General features: G+C 32.4%; 1 pseudogene; it reads left to right on the top strand.

The window, feature by feature from the left end:
- The first annotated feature begins 7,505 nt into the window (after positions 1 to 7,505).
- On the top strand, positions 7,506 to 8,713 carry LOC149579786 (scopoletin glucosyltransferase-like; annotated as a pseudogene).
- Positions 8,714 to 21,782: the final 13,069 nt, after the last annotated feature.

Below are 21,782 nucleotides of genomic sequence, written 5' to 3'. Positions count from 1 at the left end.
TAGAACTTAGTTAATTTTATTTTTTATTTTAGCTTTTTCTTACTTAAGTAGTAAGCATATAGTGATAAATACATCAAATTTCGCAAAATGTCTTATATTAAGATGAATACTTTAAATTTATTCTGACAGTTTTGTTTTAAAATTTTCTATATTTGGTTGAGATGTTCTACAAATATTATTATTATGAATTTTGTTAACAATGTTTCCCAAATTCTTTGGTTTCCAATACAATTTTACTGAAATAAATTATCATTGTTATCTATTTTAGAGTATCATAATTTTTTTAATTATTAACTGATGTTATAATATAAGATGGATTCTAAGATAGTTCTTTTTTTTAAAATTATGTAATGGTATTTATTTTTAAAGTTATTTTTATATTTCTAAATCTAAATCATATCTAACATATCTTACATTTGGTAATACCAAATACATACAAAACAATAATCAACTCTTGGTACTTTATATTTCTTTAAAAAAATGCATGCAAACTACTACTATTGATTTGTCCACCTACATAGTATGAGTAAAAATTACTTTTTCAATGCTTTTAAAATTTTGCCAATTCTAAATTTTATAAAAATGACTCATATGTACTTCCTCTTATCAATTAATCTGATTTTCCTTATACAATGAACTCTTGAATTGGGATGTCAAGAATTAATTCTATACTATCAATTTGAAATCCTTCTATTAATTTTACATCTCTTCAATTTTTTTTTTTTTATAAAATGCATCAGCATATCCCTTACACCTTCTTCAGGTGCAAGTGCTAGTTTAGCTGATAGGCTTCTCCTCTACTCTGGAATTGACTCCAACCGAAAGTTGTTTGATACTGGTAAAGACGTTCCCTAAATTCCATTTTTAGTCGTCAATAACCAATTTCAATCAATTGAGTGTTGGCTTAGTGAGTGGGTGAATGCAGGCTCAGTGGGTGAGTGGAGAAAGTGTGTTCTCCACTCATCCACCCAATGTGTTCATTGTAGAACAAGTCCAACGCATTTCTCCACCTTGATTTCTATCCATATATTCTCATTTAGTGAGGGCCTATTTGTTGGCTAGAATAGGAATAGGAAAATAGGAATAGAAACTGTATTCTTTTTTTGGTACCGCACATCAGAATAGGGAATAGGAAAACATATTCCAATTTTGCCCCTAAAATGAGCATATGTCCATTCCAAAAAATAGTTGTTATTGGAATGGGCCATTCCTATTCCCAATATAATTTAAAAAAATTGGTTAATTTAAAAAAAAAGAAATCAATTTTTTTTGTTTTTTATTTTTGTTTTTTTTGAATTTTTAAACATTTTTTTTATTATATCTATTTTTAAAAATACAAAACTTCACCATATTCCTATTCCATTTTTGTACAACCAAAAAAGGGAGTAACATATTCCCAATCAAATACCAAGTTAACCAAACAAGAATGGTATTGCTCTTTTCCATTCCCATTCCACATTTGCATTCCTATTCTAATTTTCCATTCTATTTTTCTATTCCTATGCTGACAACAAATAGGCCCTGAGGGAATTGATGGAAGGATAGGTGGGAGCAAAGGTGAGGGAGAATATGTGATAAATCTTCGAACATAATTTTTGTAATAGGTATTTTCTCTCTCAAAGTAGGATTTAACTATCTAGGCATCTGGTATGCCAATATTACATCCCCATTGAGAAGCAGAATAATTCAACCTTGCCTCAAATTCTATCTTTGCCCACTTCCTTCTTGATGGAAATCTGGTCCTCATTCATTCTTATTAACCTGTGCATGAGGCAATGGACAACAATTCAATGGAGCATAATACTCTTTACTGTTGAGGTCTCTTTGTATTCATCTAACCACCATTGTGGCTGTTTTTGTGACAAATTTTGGATTTTTTTTGTCCTTGATGGGGAACATTATGTGGGGTGCTTTGGGATTTGTATTGCTTGCATCTTTTCACTTGATTTCTTGTAGGAGGGAAGGCTTATGGCTCTATGTGCTTGCTAATGTTGTTATTCTAATTATCTATGTTGGTTTTGTATTTTCAGTCATGGTGATCCTCTTGTCTGTCAAAAAGAACTTATTTTCCTCTGCTTCTCACTATTTTAGGATGGCTACCATGTATTCTCACTCAATCAACTCATGCTTATCTAGGCTTGGAACAAAATGTGGAGAAATAGTATGCGCAATACTTGAAATTAAATTTTTTTTGTGCAAAACCACCATCAATTATGCCCTTGTCACATTTAAGCATCACAATTTGTGGAACCAATATTTTTTAGATGACTACCTACCAGTAGCAAGTTATAGCACAATTGCAACCCCCTAGCCCATCTATACAAGAGCCCATTCCATGGCAATAGTATATCATTTGACCTAGAGCCATATGCCATGGAAAAATGTACATACACAACATATATATACCAAAATAACATATATACTGTATAATTGATTTAATTTTTGATTATGAAATATAAAACTACAAACACTTCTGCATGTTTTTTTGCTCGGTATACTAGCTTCCATACAAAGGGAAAAAATGAAAATAAATTCTTGAAGCTCAACCATAGCCATGTATTTATGGCTTCCATGCAATTTGACCATCAGGGTACAACAAGATGCAATGGCATTGTACAGCAGCAAAAAATCTCCAATATCTACATTATCAGTAGTAAACAATCCTCTCCCTTGTGCTACTAATGTTTCAATCAGCACCGGGCCAATATAATTGCTCATTTCGGGAGCATTACAACCACCATTTAAGAAATAGGTAGAGATATGAAACTTACCTTGTTGGTTCTAATGACTGAGTTGCATAGATTTTTTAGAGTGCAATTGAATGTCATTGGCATCTGGGGCCTTGTCATAGTCTTGTACACCAACAATGTATTATTTCAACTTAAGCATTGCCTCTACCCTATTTGAGTATGAATAAAGAAGAGCCCCCTTCACTTTCTCATGTATGTTGGAATCAGAGGGCACCCTTTGGATCTCAAATTTGTATTCAGACAAAGCCAGGTCTATGCTTTTGGAGAAAACTGTATGGCCTTGTTCCAGTCCTCCTCATCCTAGAAGTACATGTTGCCCTTGTTTAGAAATTCAAGCAAGTCCTTACCCATAGAATTTTTTGGATTTATGGGAAAAGAAGCCTTCTCATTTCTTCATTTGATATATTTCCATGAACATGTGGCTATGTGAATGCAAAATTGAAGTAGATCAAGGCACATAATCTATCTACAAAAATGCCACCTTTAATATGAAGTTCCATCTGTCCTAACTCCCATAATTTGATGCTTTTCTCATTTAAGTAACATTAACATTTTAAAATATAATTTTCACACAAAATAAAGCTTAGCCCACAAAATCTATTGATTAATGCACTTGATTACTATACTTCAATAAAAGGCATGGACACCCATTTTATGGGGATTTCATTCAATAAGGATAGGGCTCACGTTAAAACACAAAAATATGACTTTTGTAGCCTTTTAAGGCATACGTGGATTTAGGGGCTTAGGTTTCTTTTCTTAATTAATGTTTGTCTTTTAGTTAGTTTTTAAATAGGTTTTTTTTAAATTAGATTATTTTTAAATAGTTAGATTTAAGTTAATTAATTAGATTTAGTTTTCTTAATTAAATGTTGTTAATAACTTAGATTTTATAAATGTGTTTTTCTTAGTGATTAAATTTAGTAACTTATTGAGTTTTTTTTTATTTTTCTAATTTACTTTTTCTTTTCTTATAGATTAATTTTTTTATTTCTACTTTTTTTTTTTTTTTTTATGTTTCTTTGTTTTAATTTTCTTTTTCTTTTTTCAATGTAAGTCTAGTTTCTTTTGTCTTCTTAGTGTAGGTACTTTATTGTTTCTTGAAGGTCATATACTTGAAAAGTACAAAATTGATTTTTGGGTCTTATTATTTGCAATTTGGATTTTCTTCACTTTGTCTTAGAAATGTGTTGGACTAATGTATGTGGTATCTTCTTTGAAGGCTTAGGAGTTGGACCAATAACAACTAGGTGAGTTAAGAAAAAGAGTAAAATTAAAGCAATCTCAAACCCTACACATATCGATTTAGCATTGGTGCACATATTTGCACCATCGGATAAGTGCAAAGAAGGGCAACCATTTGGAGTAATGACATGACAAATTGGCAAAATGAAACATATTTCCACCAAATAAAAATGAAATTTTTTTCACATTGAATTCCATTTTAAGAAATATTTTATTTTTATTTTGAAAAAAATGCTAATTTCTTTAAACCTGCATCCCTCTCAACAACCATAAAATATCATTTGATTACATATATATTTATGTTTTCTATTTTAAAACTACTAACTAAGCTCTTCCAAATGTAATTATACAATACTAAAATCATCTCCCCACATGTAGTTTAAATTGATTTAAAATATAAAAATACATTATATTTTATATTAATAAAAATAAAAATATAATAATTTCAATAATAATGATAATAATATTAATTTAAAAGATTTTATATATCTATTACTAAAAATATGCATAGCTAATAAAAATAAAATAACGGTAAAGTAAAACTAAAATAAATCAAGAATACATATTTAATTAATAAATATTGATATTTATATTTATGAAAAATATTATTAGTATGAATAATATTATTAGTAAATATAATTAAAAATAAATAAATATTAGATTTGAATTTTCACAAAATCAATGCTATGATTGATGTGTATTTTTCACTTAGATTTTATGTTTGTTTTGTAAAACATTGGATACTACTGGTAAGGAGAGGATATGGCTTGGCCAAAAGCATATATGATTGCCACCAATCAAAATAATCTACCTATTCTTCTTCTGGCCAATCCCCCCCCCCCCCCCCCCCCTCTCTTCACTCACTCCCTTTTCTTTCTCATTTCAACCAACTTGACATTTAGTAGTTAATTTGCACATTACTTAAAATTTTCAAAGATTACTAATTATTTGCCAAAAGCTCAATTGAGTAGTCATATGATCTACCTTCATTGTTCAAAATAATTAAATTTCTCCAATCAAAACAAACATAAAGGCATGAACTTTGACACTTGTGCTCCTTATTCAATTAACATATCTAGTTCATAGGTCTAAAATATTTCTTTTATCAACCTTTAGTCATCTTGCACGAGAGAGCTAATTACAATATTTTGATAGGATTAATAGTATATATTTCTCATAAACTTAGTTTTTGTGGTGTAGTCCTTCTCATGTCATTTGGGAGTGCAAAGCGTCATTGGCAATGCATTATGTCATACGATAAATGCTATCTATAGGATGGTCATGCAAAAACTAGTACATGGGATTGCCTGGCTTGTACAAGTTTGGCAGTGATTAGTCCCATATATATATATATATATATATATATATATATATATATATATATATATATATATATATATATATATATATATATATATATATATATATATATATATATATATATATATATATATATATATATTTTCAACATAAGCATACAACATAATCCTACCTTAACATAAAAACAACCTTGAAAATACAAGATATCATTGAAATATATTTTATTTGAATTGTAATTAAATAATAATTGACCAAATAAGCTCTAACATCAATCATAATTCTAATACTAAAATCCTAAACCCTAACTCAAAGTGCAATTCTATCTCTAACTCTTATCATAACCTATATTCTAGCAATATTTTTTGGTTGTTCTACTTATGTTGTTATTAAAATGTGATATATAAATGAAAATTTAAAATAATAATTAAAAAAAAATATATTATATAATATTAATAAGTTAAAAATTTATTTATTTCAAAAAAAATGTTACAAGAACACAAAGAAATCTATGCAGTGTTTATATTTTACTATCGACTTTAATTGAAAATGAAAACTTTATTATTATTATTACTTTGCTTATTTAGTTACGCACTCATAAAATATATGGTGTAGAGACTACATAAACATATTAGCATTTGGAATATAAAACATTATAATATTAATATGTGAACATTAAGTCACTGTTACATCTCTGATGTAGTTAATCACCAAAAGCATACCCAAAAACATAAAATGAACCCCACCAAAATATACCACATCTTGATTTAGCAACATATGCTTGATTTAGAGAACCGGTAAATGTCTCTAGTTAGAAAACTTTAAGTCCCCCCCAAGTAGGATTTCACCTCTGAGTCTTCTGACAGTGATGTCAAACTTGTGTGAAAGAAGAGATTGCCTCAGGTTAACAAGCCACCCGCAACCCCCTTAGCTCTTCGCATATCTCTAACACCTTGGAGGCTACTCTGACTAGGAGTACGGGGGAGGATATCATCTCCCCTAGGAAAGAAACCAACAAAAATACTAGGAAGAAAGGGAAGCACAACCACAGTAAGGCCAGAATGGAAAGGTTGGAACAATCTATGAAGGACTTGGTTGACAATCAAATTGGTATCTACCAAAGGTTCAATACATTGCTAGAGTTTTCCATGAAGGTCATGCACTATGGGGCCACAACCTTATACTTCCTATAAGTTAATGAGGAGAAGGACCTAGGAAAAGCTATTGAGACCACTTGATCCATCTATGGGTTTCTAGCGAAGGACTGACTAAAGACCATCCTGGACAAACCAATTAAGGTGGAGGGGGAGGATGCAGACAAGGATTCTCTTGAGGAAAAGAAGGAGGCCAAGCAAGGGAAGGAAGAAGGTAGCTAGCCTTGGTTTTGGTGTTTTTTTCTCTGGGGTTTTTATGCTCATTACTATGAACTTGGCACCCCATAGGGGTTTAGTTTTTAAGTTTATGTTGATCAATAGTAGTGTTTTGTTTAGGAGTTGCCAGCCTATTTTATAGTTTATTATGCATATTAGATTAAGGACTGATCTAGTACCGTCAATTATGCTATGGACATTTTTATTTTTTTTGAAGTTTAAAGATGGAAAAATGGTAAGGTGGTAGCTTATGAGTCATGAAAACTAAAACAACATGAGGTTAATTATGCACCTCATGATTTGGAGCTAGCTTCCATAGTACATGCACTTGTGATGTAGAGGCACTACCTTTTGGGTAAGCCATTTGAATTGAAGACATACCATATGGGATTGAGGTATATCTTCACATAACATAACCTTAAAGCTAGATAGAGCTGATGGTTAGAGTTCTTATGTGGTATAATTTTGAGATTGAGTATATAAAAGGTAAAGAAAATAGAGTGGCAGATGCATTGAGCAAAAGGAGACATATAACAACTATATCTACTACTAGGACACTTGAAGGAACAAATTTTTCAGAACTTTCCGGGTGACAACCACTACGAGTTGGTCAAATCAGAATTGATTAATGAGCTACTCCATATAGTTCTCCTCATGAAGGTCTCCACGCAAAAAGGTTGGCACCTCAAGGTTATGTATAGATTACCAAATTCTTAACAAGGTAACCATTAAGAATAGATATCCACTTCCATAGATGAATTAGTTGATCAAATGAAGGGAGCGATTGTGTCCTCCAAAATTGACTTGAGATCTAGATACTTGGATGGAGGAGCAATTCGACCAACACACAGCGGCAACTCCCGTGTGTATTGTCTACGACATATTTATGGGGTGGGCTGTCGACACGGCCCAAAAATTTAACATTGCCAATTTTCTGTTCAACACCTGCGGCGCCTTCGCAATGAGTCTGCTGCAGTCTATTTCGAGTTCGATACTGCAAAACGCATTGGAAAAAGATGAGGACGACAGTCTTGTGGTCAGCTGCAATATGCCGCATCCTCTCAGATTGTCAAAGCATGAGGTATCCCAATCTTTCGTCAATCCGGACCTTTCAAACCCCATTCAGCGTTTTTTTTATCAGCCTTTTCAGGAGATCGGCAGAGGATCGGGAATGCTGATTAATTTGTTCCACGAGCTGGAGCCTTTCTATGTCGAGCACTTGAAAAATTTAACTGCCAACGCAGTTTGGGCCATAGGCCCTGTGCACCCACAAAATTTATTTGGCGGAGCAGGTAATGTTAATGCAAGAGGTAAAATGGTTGACATGGATGAAAAAGAGTTGGTTTGCTGGCTGGATTCGCAAAGCTCTCGCTCCGTTGTGTACGTTTCGTTTGGAAGCCACGCCGCTTTGTCAGAAGACCAAACACATGCCTTGGCCAGAGGTCTGGAAGCCAGTGAGCAGCCATTTGTTCGGTCTATCAAGAAGAACCCAAAGGAGGAACCGGCATCCTCAGATTCAAAGACTGATCATATTGGCACGTATTTGCCAGAGGGTTTTTTGGAGCGATCAAAAAGAGAGGATTAATCATACGCGGTTGGGCGCCCCAACTGGTAATTCTTTCTCATCCCTCAGTTGGTGCCTTCATAAGTCACTGCGGATGGAACTCTGCGCTGGAAAGCATTTCTCTTGGTGTTCCAATTCTTGCCTGTCCCATGTTTTGAGATCAGCACTTCAATTCTAAGCTTTTTGCAGAATTACGTGTAGGAATTCAGTTCTGCCAACACAGAGATGGGTTGCCAGAGGGGGAAAGAGTGAAGGAGGGTGTGAGAATGGGTCTGGTGGGAGAGAAACGAGAAGAGATGAGAAAGCGCGCAGAGAAATTGAGGAAGATGGCTACACATGCTGTCAGAGAAGGATCTTCTGTTTTCGATTCGAGAACTTTCGTCAGTGATGTGTATAAGTTGAATTCCAAACCGATAAGGCTCCATAGAGAGGCAAAATCAAATCTTATAGATCCAAATACTGAATAAGACTTTTGAATCAGGCTTCTGTGTTGGTATGTATTAATTGCTACCACCGCACATGAATGTATTTTCAGCCACTGCATGAAAAATAGAAGTTTCCAGTACGGGCCAGTACATGAATGTTTTTTCTCTTTCTCTTTCTATATATATATATAATACGCTGAAAGTAATCATTCTTGAGGCACTTATTTTCTTTCAATCTCATAGTTATTTTCTCAGTTGCGATTGATGAAAAAAGGTGCCTTGAGAACGATTACTCTCAGTCTATTATACATAGGTATATATAAGCTAGTGGCGAGGCAACATGAAAAGCATTTCTTAATTTTTCTATTTTAATAAAGTTAGTATCAAATTATTAAATTTTTAATTATACTTGTATAAAGTTACTATAAAAAAATTCTTCAAAATTTTTATTTCTTAATTCTATATATGGTGTTTAATTTGCATAACTTTAATTTTATTTTATTTTAAGGATATTGTAATTACGTAAAATGTTACAGTTGGGAATAGAGTTATGGCTAGGGTTAGGGTTAGGGTTAGAGTTAGAATTAGGGTTAGGTTTAGCATTATAGTTAGGATTAACATTAGGGTTAGGGTTAGCGTTAGGGTTAGGGTGAGAGCCAGGGATAGGGATGGTTAGGGTTAGGGTTAAGGTTAGGATCAACATTAATATTAGTATTACAATAAGGACATGGTTATGCTTAAGATTAATGTGGGGTTAAAGGTAAATCATATAATTAGGATTTATGGTAAGGATTAGTTTATGGGTTAGTAATATATTTATGTTAAGGGCCATTACGAATCTAAAGAAATAGATAGGTTTGGGGCTAAGTTTAGAGTTATATTTTGAGTTAGGCTTCTATAGCTTAGATAAGGGTTAGGGTTGTGATTTTGGGACAAGGTTAGAATAATGGTTAGTTTTAGGGCTTACATGGGGTTACCTAGTAATAGTTATAATTAGGATTATAGTTAAGACCTTTAAAAATAAGATTAGGCTTATGTTTGCAATTAGGTTTTGGTTTGACACATTGTCACGAAGAAGTTTACGATTAGGGTTAAGTTTATGGTGATTATTATGGGAATGGCTATAATGTAGGAATATAGTTTAGATTTTTGTTGGGGATTACACCATGGTTAGGTTTAGGGCTTGCATTTGTATTATGGTAAGGTTAGGATTATTATCGTGAGTAGGATTAAGTTATGATTAGTGTTAAAATTAAGGATTGATGGTTTAGATTAGGGTGCAAGTCAATGTTAGGATTGGAATAATAATTACAAATAGAATTATGGTTAAGGTTTAGTGTTAGGATTGAGTATAGGGCTATAGTTAGGGTTTATATAATGGTTGGGTCTAGAATTTTGCATAGGGATACAAAAGAGGGGTATGTGAAAGATTGTGATAGTTTTATGGTTTAGAATTTTGTTAGATTTAGGATTTTCATTATGGTTGAGCTTATGATTATTATTGTAATTACAATGAATGTTAGGATCATGGTCATGATTAGGGTTTACCTAGGGTTATGGTTATGATTAGAATTATGTTTAGATTTAAGATATCTATTATGGTTTTATTGTTTGGGTTTGGGTTTGGATTATGTTTAAGGTTAGGATTTACACCATGAATATCATTAAAGTTAGAGTTAGGATTATTATCTAGGATTATAGTTTTAATTTGGGCTTTAGGCTTAGGGTCAAGGTTGGGATTATTATTATTAATGTAAGATTTTAGGGTTAGAATTAACATTATGGTTAGTTTTAAGCTTAGGATTAAGATAATAGTTTTAGTTTTGTCATTTATAAGGATAACAATAGGGTTAGAGAGTCATGGTTAGGGTTCGGATTATGATTAGAGGTATCTCAGAGTTAAGATCAAGGTTAAGTTTTGGGTATAGTTATGGTTAGTTCTAGGGTTTAGGATTTAGGTTATAATTATGGTTAGGGTAATATCTTATATTCTCATCAGGGTTATTTTTATGGTTTAATGAATAATTATATGATCTTACATATTCTTGTCTTATATTGTAATAAAATTTGAGAGAATGGGTTATGATTATATTAATGTTAAGGTTAAGGTTAGGTTTGAAAGTAAGGTTAGAGTTAGAGGTAGGTTTAGTGGTAGAAATTGGGGTAGCCATAAAGTTAAGGATTAATATTGAAATAATGATAGGGTTACTATATGACATATAAATTAGGTTAGAGACTAAGTGTAAAATTGATTTAGCTTTATTGAAGAACCTTGTCCTAATTTCAAATCCTGATTATTTGGAAAGCTAATGAAGAACTTATGATACTCCTAACACTATGATTAGTGTTTCTCTAGGGTTAAGGTTATGGTTAGAATAATGTATAGGTTTGGGAGATTTATTATGGTTCTATTATTTATATGCTATATAATAAATATGATTAGGGCTTAGGTTAGGGTTAGGGTTAAGGTTATGTTTAAGGTAAGGATTTATGCCATGAATATCCTTAGGATTAGAGTTAGGATTAGTGTTTTGAATTGGGATTTAGGGTTATGGTTTATGTTAGGATTATGATTAGAGTAAAATTTTAGGGTTAGGATTAACATCATGATTATGGTTAAGCTTATGATTAATATAATAGTTTTGGTATTGTTTGCAGTTATTTCATTGCTAAGGATAATGATAGGGTTAGTTAGGTTGAAGAATAGGATCAAGGTTAGTTTTAGGATTAGGATTAGAGATATATCATAGTTTAGATTAAGGTTAAGTTTTGGATATGGTTAAGGCTAGTGCTAGGGTTTAAGATTTAGGTTAGAAAAATTGTTAGGATATTATCTTATATGATCATTAAGGTATATTTTTTAAGGTTTTATGTATGAAATTATGTGCCCTTGTATTCTTGTCCTATGTTGTAATGAATTATGAGAAGGTTAGTTATGATTATTATTAATGTTAAGCTTAGGGTTAGTTTTGAAAGTAAGGTTAGAGTTAGAGGTAGGTCTAGTAGTAGAAATTAGGGTAGGCATAAAGTTAAGGATGGATGTTGAAATAAAGATAGGGTCATTATATGACATAGAAAAATAGAAAATGGCTTAGAGACTAAGTGTTAAATTCATTTGATTTAGCTTTATTGAAGAACCCTATCCTAATTTCAAATCCTAATTATTTTGGAAGATTATGAAGAACTTACCATACTCCTAACTCTATGATTTGGGATTATGGTTATGGTTTAAAAATAATATTTATGTTTAAGATTCTATTGTTTAAAGGCTATATAATAGACGGGTTAGGGTTAGGGTTATGTTTTAGGTTATGTTTAAGGTTAAAATTGCACCATGAATATCATAAGGGTTGAAGTTAGGATTATTCATAGGATTGGTGTTTTGATTTGGGATTTAGAGTTAGGTTTAAGGTTAGGATTATGATTAGAGTAAGATTTTAGGGGTAGGATTAACATCATGATTAGGGTTAATTTTATGATTAATATAATAGTTTTGGTTATGTTTGAAGTTATATCATTGTTAAGGATAGTGATAGGATTAGTGTTAGGTTGAAGAATAGGTTCAAGGATAGGTTTGGGATTATGATTAGAGCTATATCATAGTTAGGATAAAGGTTGAGTTCTGTGTATGGTTCTAGAGAAGGATCTTCTATTTTTGATTTGAGAGCTTTTTTGAGTGATGTGTATAAGTTGAATTCCAAATCGATAAGGCTCCAAAGAGAGGCAAAATCAAATCTTATAGATCCAAATACTGAATAAGACTTTTGAATTAGGCTTCTATGTTGGTACGTATTAATTGCTACCAAAGAACATAAATGTATTCTCAGCCACTGCATTAAAAATAGAAGTTTCTAGTACCGTCGAGCACCTTCTAGACCTACCCTTATTCATATTATTCACATGCATATTGACTATATTACTAAACATTTTTAGATTGTTCTTTGTCCTCTGTAAATAGAGGCATTATGTAAGGATTTAGACATCAAATAAAATTGATCATTGTGGATCATGAGTGGATAGAATGGTGTAGGCATTCTAAATATTTGTAATAGATTTTAATTATGTTAATGAGCATGAAGTACTATAGCACAATTTGATAAGTTTGATAAGTCTTTGTGTTTTTCTTATTAATTTGAAGGTTTATCATTGAATTTGTGTTTGTCTTTTATCCAATCGATCATCCACCTCCTACATTCTATACTAGGGTACCTTCTCAAAGAACTTGGTCAGTTGTTCAGATTTTAAGTTCATTAGCTTTCAAAAAAAGGCTTGTTTCTGTAGAACTTGCATTGACAATTGGAAGCTTAAAATAGTTTATGTTTTAGCACTATTTCAAATCTTGTGTTTTATGTATTTTGCATGCATATATTTCATCTACTTATTAAATTAGGTGTGGCTCATAACTATGTATGCATCATTTTCAAATAGTTTTTTATGGACGCGACTATCCTCCATCCACACTATACAGTTGACCAATTTTCAAAGAATTGAAAATATCATGGATTTTTTTGAAAATTCTAGTGTTTGATCATCATGATTAGAATAGTTTGTAGTTGAAAACTACAACAAAATTGGAAAAAAATCACTATGTTTCCATGAATCTAGAAAAAAAAAGTTTGACTTTTCTTGTCTTTAGTGCATTTTGGATGGAGATTAGCCTGTCCCATTTTTTATGACAAAGACCATATAGAAAAACAATAGTTAATAGTTACATTTTAAATATGTTTTGTATTAAATATTAAAATTGACATTCATTATAATCTTTTTATGTAGAGTATGATGGAAATTATTTATTATCTATTAAAAATAGCTTTCTTTTTTTTATTTTTTATTTTTCATGCGCCTGGTAAACTTTTTAACGTGACCGGTAGCGCTGGCGCGACACGCCCACCGGTACCACCAACGCTTTGACCTGGAGCTATGAACCAGCGAGGCCACAAACGGGGACCTCATCCCCATGAGATTTGAACCTGGATGGGAAGGATAACAACGCAACAACTTAACCATCACAACATGCCACTATTGGCATTAAAAATAGCTTTCATTAACTATAATGATTGATATTAAACCTTTCTAGTGGAGGTTTAGAGTTTAGGACTTCTGAAAATGTGTGCATTAAGTATTGCGCTGTAAAATAATCTTCATGATAATTATTGGAGCCTAAAAAGTTTACGACATAGACATCATGTTTTTATAAATTCAAAATTGATGTTTGTTTGGAAGCTATTAATAATCCACTATGTTCTTTTGTATTATTACATATAATTGTTATTCTTTCTCTTTCTATAAGTAGCTTGTATATACTTATAATACCTCGAGTAATCGTTCTCAAGATGCTACGCATATATATGTATATGTATATGTATACATTTTATATATATATAAGTTAGTGCTAGTCGTGAGACAACATGAAAAGCATTTCTTAATTTTTCTGTTTTTAATGAGGTTAGTATCAAATTATTAACTAGCAATAAGGTTAGATGTTGGCCGGAAATATAGTAATTTGAAATACAAATTTACTTGTGACATTATACTTGTTAATTATTATCCTTATAAATTTAGAATATATCTTTAAACACAATATCCAGAAAATTGTCCTATGCCGGAATAGTGTTGGATGTTGGATGCTGTGCAATTAACATTTTCCAGAAAAGCTTATTTAATCTATTTGAGGATTTGGTGAACCAGATTCAATCCCATTATCCCAATAGCGATTGGATTTGTCTCTTTTTTTATCATTATAATAGCTAATTACAAATTTAAATGAACTACATACATTTCCGCCCAAACCCCATCAATATAGTTCTTATACCTCCAAATATGTCCAACTAGATTCACCTAAAATTGGAATGGAAACCTGTTACACCATTTTACTCCATGTCAGTAACGCGATTCAGTGGAACGAATCTACTCCACTTCTACCACCATATCCAATGGAGTTGGACTAATATGCACTAAGGTAGTTTCGAAAACTGATATGCATTGGTAGTTTTGAAAACTGATATGCACTGAGGTAGTTTCAAAAACTAATATGCATGCAGAAATTTTATTTGGATAAGCTTCTCAATTTAACATGTTGGCTCATATCTATCCATTGTGTTATTCCAAAATTTCCTTTATTTTCTATGAATGAAGTAAAGTGAGCTTTCTTTTGTTTTAAAAATACTAATCTATGGTTCATATGTTTTTGAATTTTAAATGCGCTCTTCTCAGGTATATGCACATATGAAATTCCTTTGATTTACAAGGCCCTGCAACATAACTATCACAGCATGGCTCAAAAAAATAATGGGCATAACAAGATTTCGTGAGCGTTGTTTTTATAAAATATTAATTTAATTGGTATTTGGAATTATTGTTGTATTTATTTGTATTAATTGTTGACATGTGTATTGAGTTTTTTTTTATTTACAGTCTATTTGCACTGTAATTAGCACAACGTAGGAAAAGACATAAAGCTAATAGCAGGAAAGTTAGGAAAATAAATCTTCCTTAATCTTCCTTACATTTTCAAGGTCTCCATTGTTCCGTTTTTCTTCAAAGAACTAAAGTTTTTGTTAGGTAATGATTGTAAATAAATGCCAAGCCAATACACATTGACCACGGATATGGTGCCTTTTAGTTTAGTTAATGATCAAATCTGTATGATCCTTCAAAATTCACACGACTGAACGGAACCCATCATAAACACATGAATTGAGTTATCTGTGCTTCAACTTTTAATTTTTCCTATTTCTTTTTGTTTCAAAATAAATGAAGAATGAACTACAACCCATCTAGATCTAAATTGAATAGTAGTAACCATATTTTATATTGTGTGGCGGGGGCGGGGGCGGGGGCGGGGGCGGGGGCGGGGGCGTTGGGGGGGCCGGGGCGTGGGGCCGGGTGCGGGGGGCGGGGGCGTTTAATTTATTTTGAGGGAGTATTTCGTCTAAGGGAAGACCCCAACTCCTTTCATAACACACATCTCTATGTAATTGAAGGATTGTAGAAAATATAATAGTTATATATGAATTTAAAAACAACACTTACATATAATGAAATTTAAGAATCCCACCACTTTGTAAGAAGACAAAAATAGAAGTGGCGCAGATAAGTTAACAAGTTAGCATTTTGTGTGGAGGGAGTAGTTTGTTAATATCAGCGAGTCCACACCTCAAATGGCAGCATGAGAAGCAATCGAAGAATGAAAGCTTTTCATATTTTTGTTGGGCGGAGTTTCAGGAAAGAAAACAATTGGAAATCTATTTTGTATAAATTTTTTCCTCGATAGGTAAGTGAGGAGGAGAACGAGTTTGTAGAAGCTAGAGAATGATATTTATTCGATAAGGTTGTAAGGACAAATAGCAACCAAACATAGATTCGATAACACACAATGAGCTAAAAGATGTAATGCTTACTTATATATAAGTTACTGTGCAATAATTTAAGAAAGTGCATTTGTTTCATTAAATTTTATTACAGAGCTGCGTTGAGGATTTCTTCTTCTGTATTCCCATATATACATGTATTTATAGTGAAGTCTGACCATAATATCCATTGAATATGGACGATGCTTCCATTTCATTTATTTAGTCATTGTTGTTGAAAAATGGAAAATTCAATTATATTGGTTATTTTCGTCGCCTAAATTTTCACAGACTCAATGATATATGTGTTTGTTTCCATAATTTTGTCTTCCCAAACCCGCATTCAATATCTTTAGATGCTTTTCATTTCAATACAACCTTGTTGTATATGACACCTTGTTAGATAGCGTGCTTAGACTCTGACTCATTGTGATACTTTCGAATTTCTGGCCTGGCTTCCTAAATTAGCCAATTATGGCACTATAGAACAAAATTTCCTTTAATATTGTAATTTGTGAAGGAATGTGAACTGAGAAGTTGATAAAATTCATGGCGGCCATAAATCTGGCAACACTAGTTACCTAATACCGTGTGTCATTCAATGGGCCTTTTCCCTCACCACAGGAAAACTTCAATCGATAAAATCCTTCCCCAAATTGCAGATTCCAGGTGCTCAAATGGCTCACTTTTTTCTCTAGATTAATATTTTTAACCCTATATTCTGGAACTAAAACTTTGGGTGTTTCTTTTGCCAGATCTGTGTCTGCAAGTATCAGGAAAAAGTAATCTTATCCTGGCTTGACCATTATTTACAATGGAGTTGTGAATACCTATCATGTTTCTCCTGAGAAGGTATGGATCTCAAGCCTTAAAGAAGATTTAAATTGTTTTGGTTACAAACAGAAGTAAAATAAATCATAGTCTATGACAAAATGGAGAGAAAGGACATCTACACTCTATGTTGCAAGGAGAACGAAGGTAGCCAAGCAAAAGACATTTCTATGAATTACAGACTCAGGCATATCATACATACCCGTGTTTCGAGCTACATATAGAAAAAATGGAATTGAAAGATATTCCTCACAAAAGAAATGGTTAAACATTAAATGAGGATTGACTCAATGAGAAGTGACTCGTGTTGAATGAGGGAAGCAGACAGTTAAAGCTGATGGTTATTGGGGATATTGCAATAACAATAAATAAATGCTTCCGTGTAGATTTCTAGATCTCTGGAATTGAAATAAAATATATAAATAGATAGGAGAATTAGCAAAGCCAGTGGTAGGAGCTGGTGACTGATATCAATCAATTAAATTTCACTAAAGGCAACAGAGAAGCAGTCAGCTTTGGGAAAATACGATGTGTTGCCATTCCAAATCCATATTTTTCTTTAAAAATATCTAAAATAATTCTGTGTTTGATCAATGAATGCGAACTATAAAATTTCAGAAACTTTAATCTTGTGTTGGTTCTTTATTAATTGGAACATAAACATTCTTAGTGATCATATTTTTGCAGAGCAATAGTCAGCCATCCAATGTAGGAATTACACATGGTACGGTAGATGCAAAGTATAAACTATTGGTTATGAATTTTCGTATTGCCTTATTTGTAAAGATTCTTGTTGAGACAGCCTTCCCACCATATCTTTTTTTGAATTTTATGAACGTTTCTTATCATTGTAGTTTTGTATTGATTTCTGGTAACTAGGAGGAGTTCTGTGTTTTTCCATTTTTGTTAAATCTTGTGGGTTCTGAATTATAATCTTTTGTTATTAGCATCCTTGTAGAAACAATTGTTGGTAGTCATGTATATTGATAGAATTCTCCTTCCAATTCTTTGTAGCTAAACTGATTGTAAGAGGATGCTCGAAATAGTCCAAAAGAAAAGAAGAAGAGAATTTCCACAAGATCGGAGAACCTTTGCTAGCATGCATAGTCCATTACTATTTGGAGACACTTCATAATTAATTATAATCAAGACTCAATTTGGAAGAAAAATAATTGTTGATATTGTTTCTTTTTCTTCAAGACTGTAGGTTTAATCTGATTTCATTCTTGATGTTTTTAGGTATAAATACTATAAAGAAAGAGTTGCACTATAGTAGCTACTATAATCACATAAAAATGGTTGTCTAGACTATTAGCCCTTTTCTCACCATTTTGGCTAAATTAATTAATCATTTACGTAGACGAAATTGTTAAAAATTAATTAATTTGATTATAATCTATAGTTTGACTATGCTATCCTAAGTTCATTATTTGATTAAAAGAACATGCCCCCTTTTAATTAAATAAAATCCCCCATTCTTCCAACCCACTCAATGTGCACACATAAAGCATTATTTATATTTTTCAAATTAAATGAAAAGACTCTTTTTGTTTCACATGCAAAGTCAACTCTTTGTTTATTGTTTGACTTGTGTGTGCACATGGATCAATTCCATTTTCAAACTCCCCCCTTAATCATCCATCATTTGATCTTTATCTCCACTATCCATATATCTTTAAAAGAAAGAGCTCTCCCCTTGTCGAAGGATCCACACTCTTGAGTATTGTTATGCTGCAAGTTTACCATTCAAATTCTTGAGAGCTTTTGTGGAGAAACTTCTACTTCTTGTCTAATTTCTAGCATCCATATCATTTTAGCTTAGAATCATATTGCATCATGGCTTAGTTTTGTTTACTATAATCTAGCTCAAATAGCTTAAATAGTTGGATTTGTAACACTCTCATTCTTGTTAACATCACTACATTTTGCATATTCATACTAATCTAATTCATATTTATATTGCATATTTGAGGAACGCATTCTAGATACTTGCATTTTTTTCTTGTCTCAAAGAACCTCCCATTACATGGTTTAATAGCAAGAAAAGTATCCCTAATGCTCAATTGAGAGCACTTATATACTTGAAACATACTTTCTTACACTTCATAGATAGAGAGCTCTAAGTTGGCATCCAAGCACCCTAATTCATGGAATCACTTGGGTAGAAGGGTTTAGAGTGTGATACCTTTTGAGTGTACATTTTTGGCACCCACTGTGGGGTAGAATGTCCTAGTTTTGCTCTTTATCTTGCTGCATTTCTTACATTTCCCACATTCTGTGTGCATTTTTTTAAATTTTTTTTATAGTTGTAGATTTTGGGTGGTACTCTTCTAGTATCGTGCAATTTTTTGTGTACTATCATCCGATAATTTTCTAGTAAAATTTTTATCACCCCAATATAGAATGTTTTATTGCCTAGCTTAACCAGAAATATTGTACAAAGGAAAATTATCACACAAGTATACTAAAAAGTATCGTACAATAGTCTTCCAACAAAAATTGTCACCTTGCTTGAATTTTCTTGTTATTTGGGTGATCAAGTTAGTTTATCAAATTTTTCTTATTGTTTTTTGGGTTTTATAGGTGTGTGACTATTTAATAGAGGTTTATCTTGCAAATTTTATGCTATTTTGGGACTAACTTGTGGGACTAACAGTTGTGTTTATCTAGGTTGTTGTCTTGAAATGCTTACATAATTACCTTGAAAAGAACACATGTCAAAGCTTCAAATGCACAAGCACTACTAACACTTGTTTATAGGGCTGTCCAAAGCATAAAAATTTAAATTGTTTGTTTTCTTTTATTCTATGTGCGACACTCTACTAATTGTTTTCATTTTGTAGGCAAATTAAAATTGTGATTGGGATTCTTTGGTGATAAGAGAGTATGCTCCTCACCCTCGTGGTGAATTAGAAATCTTGATTTGCCTTCAAATTTTGAAAGCAAGGGGTAAGTGAAGTTTCTTGGCATGTTTTGGGAAAACAATCAAGATAAGACAATATGTTATTCATCCATGTAGTGAATCATAAATCTTGACTCTTGAAAGTGGGTCCAATCTATTTTTAGTTAGAATCCTTTAGAGGGCTTGCTCTTGGGAAATCAAGAGGAACGATCCTATTGGAACAACCAAATGGGAAGAATACTTTAGAGGCCGAGGTGGGGTGGGGTGGGCGGTGAATAAGAAGTATCACACTTTAACCTTAAAAACTTTTAACTAAAAATAAATTGCATACATTTAAACATACCAGTTAAGCATAAAGTAAACATGCATCAAAACACATAACAACAAATTTGGTAACCCGGACACCCTCCAAAATGAGAAGGTAAAACTGGGGTGGGGATGATACCCAAAAAATATCACTGTGACAATAATGTTTGACCACTTCTAATGGTCTGCCCTATTAAAGGTTTCACACTGTATCAATAGTGACCTATTTAAAAGATTTACAAACACTTTACATGAAGTGTCACCCTATTAAAGGATTTTATCACGTTGTCAAAGGTTCTACAACCTAGCTGTTAAGCTAACCTATCAACATAGGATTTTCTTTCTAATACAATTGCTAGAGAGTATTAGATTAATAAACCTGATAGCTTACAATCCTTGATTGCTAAATTTAGGCACTTGATCTACTCTCTCTAATTTTGATCCTCTAAGATCTAATATCTATTTGATGCCCTTTCTCTATTCTGATCAACTGAATATGCAATGCTGATCCGATCACTAAGTCTTTAACATCCTTGCTGCTTGCCCTGTTCTACTATTCAATTACCTCAATTATTCATCTACTTAGAAACTTCAAATCAAGGGGTCTTTTCCTTCTTATAAAGGTTTCAAAGACTTAGGGTTTGAAATGAATCTCCAAACTAATTTTTCTCACTCAAATCCTTGGATTTATCCTATTGGTTGCATACAATCTCCACTTTTATTATTGGCTACATGCTAATTGCATAGGTAAAAGAAAACATTCAAACTTATCTCTAAAATCCTTCAAGATTCATCAAAAAATGGTTTGCATCTAAGTTTGGGAGGGCACAAACTCATATGCTGATTCTATGTTACTTGGCACATACTGAATTACTAGTGCTCAACACATGTATGATTCTAGCTTGCTCAACACATGTAGCATTTTGGCTTTCTCGACATAAATTGTGACTCGGAACATATAGATCACTCAGCTAAAGTCACTTGACACCTATATCATGCTCAACACCTGAAGTCACTTGACACCTATTGGAATTCTAGCTCGGCACATATTGTGGTTCAACATATATAGTGTACTCAACTTTTATATAAAAAATTGGTTATCAAAACCAATCTGAGACCAACAATCTCCCCCTTTGACATGAGTGTCAAAAACACTTCACTAAGCATTATACTTGATCTTATGAATACACCATTTAGTCTTGTTCAACATATGTACAAAATTTTAAAAACTAGTTCAAAATTTTGTAAAGAACAATATACCTAAAAAATCTTATAACTCCCCCTAAGCTGATGTGCCATTTCCATTCCTGTAACCAAAATTATTGTGCTGAATTTGTCTCATGCTGATGGATCTGATACTCTTTTCCTTTGCCCTATTTCTTCTTTCTGTACTACCTTCCATTCTTATTTACAACTCCCCCAAAACATTATATCTCTCCATTTCTATTTACACATTATGTCTTTACCCTTGTTATTGTTTCTTCCCCTTTATTATATCTCTCCCTTTTTGACACTGATGTCAAAGGGTACAAAGGGTTAAGACCATATTTTGCCAAAAATGTACTATTTACCTCTATAATCATCTTGAGAGCTACATCCCAATTCTCCAAAGCAATTTCCAATGATTTATGATGGATGGCAGTCTCTACTGCAAGATGGACAAGTCCATCTAAAGTAGAAAGATTAGGATCTTTCTTTAGAACAGTCTCTCCATAGGCTTGTT

This window comes from Cupressus sempervirens, chromosome 1 (genome assembly GCF_028749045.1).
Source record: "Cupressus sempervirens isolate cs-2001-9-10 chromosome 1, ASM2874904v1, whole genome shotgun sequence".
Taxonomy (NCBI): Eukaryota; Viridiplantae; Streptophyta; class Pinopsida; order Cupressales; family Cupressaceae; genus Cupressus; species Cupressus sempervirens.
The sequence above is the reverse complement of the archived record's forward strand: the minus strand, read 5'-3'. Positions and strand labels throughout refer to the sequence as shown.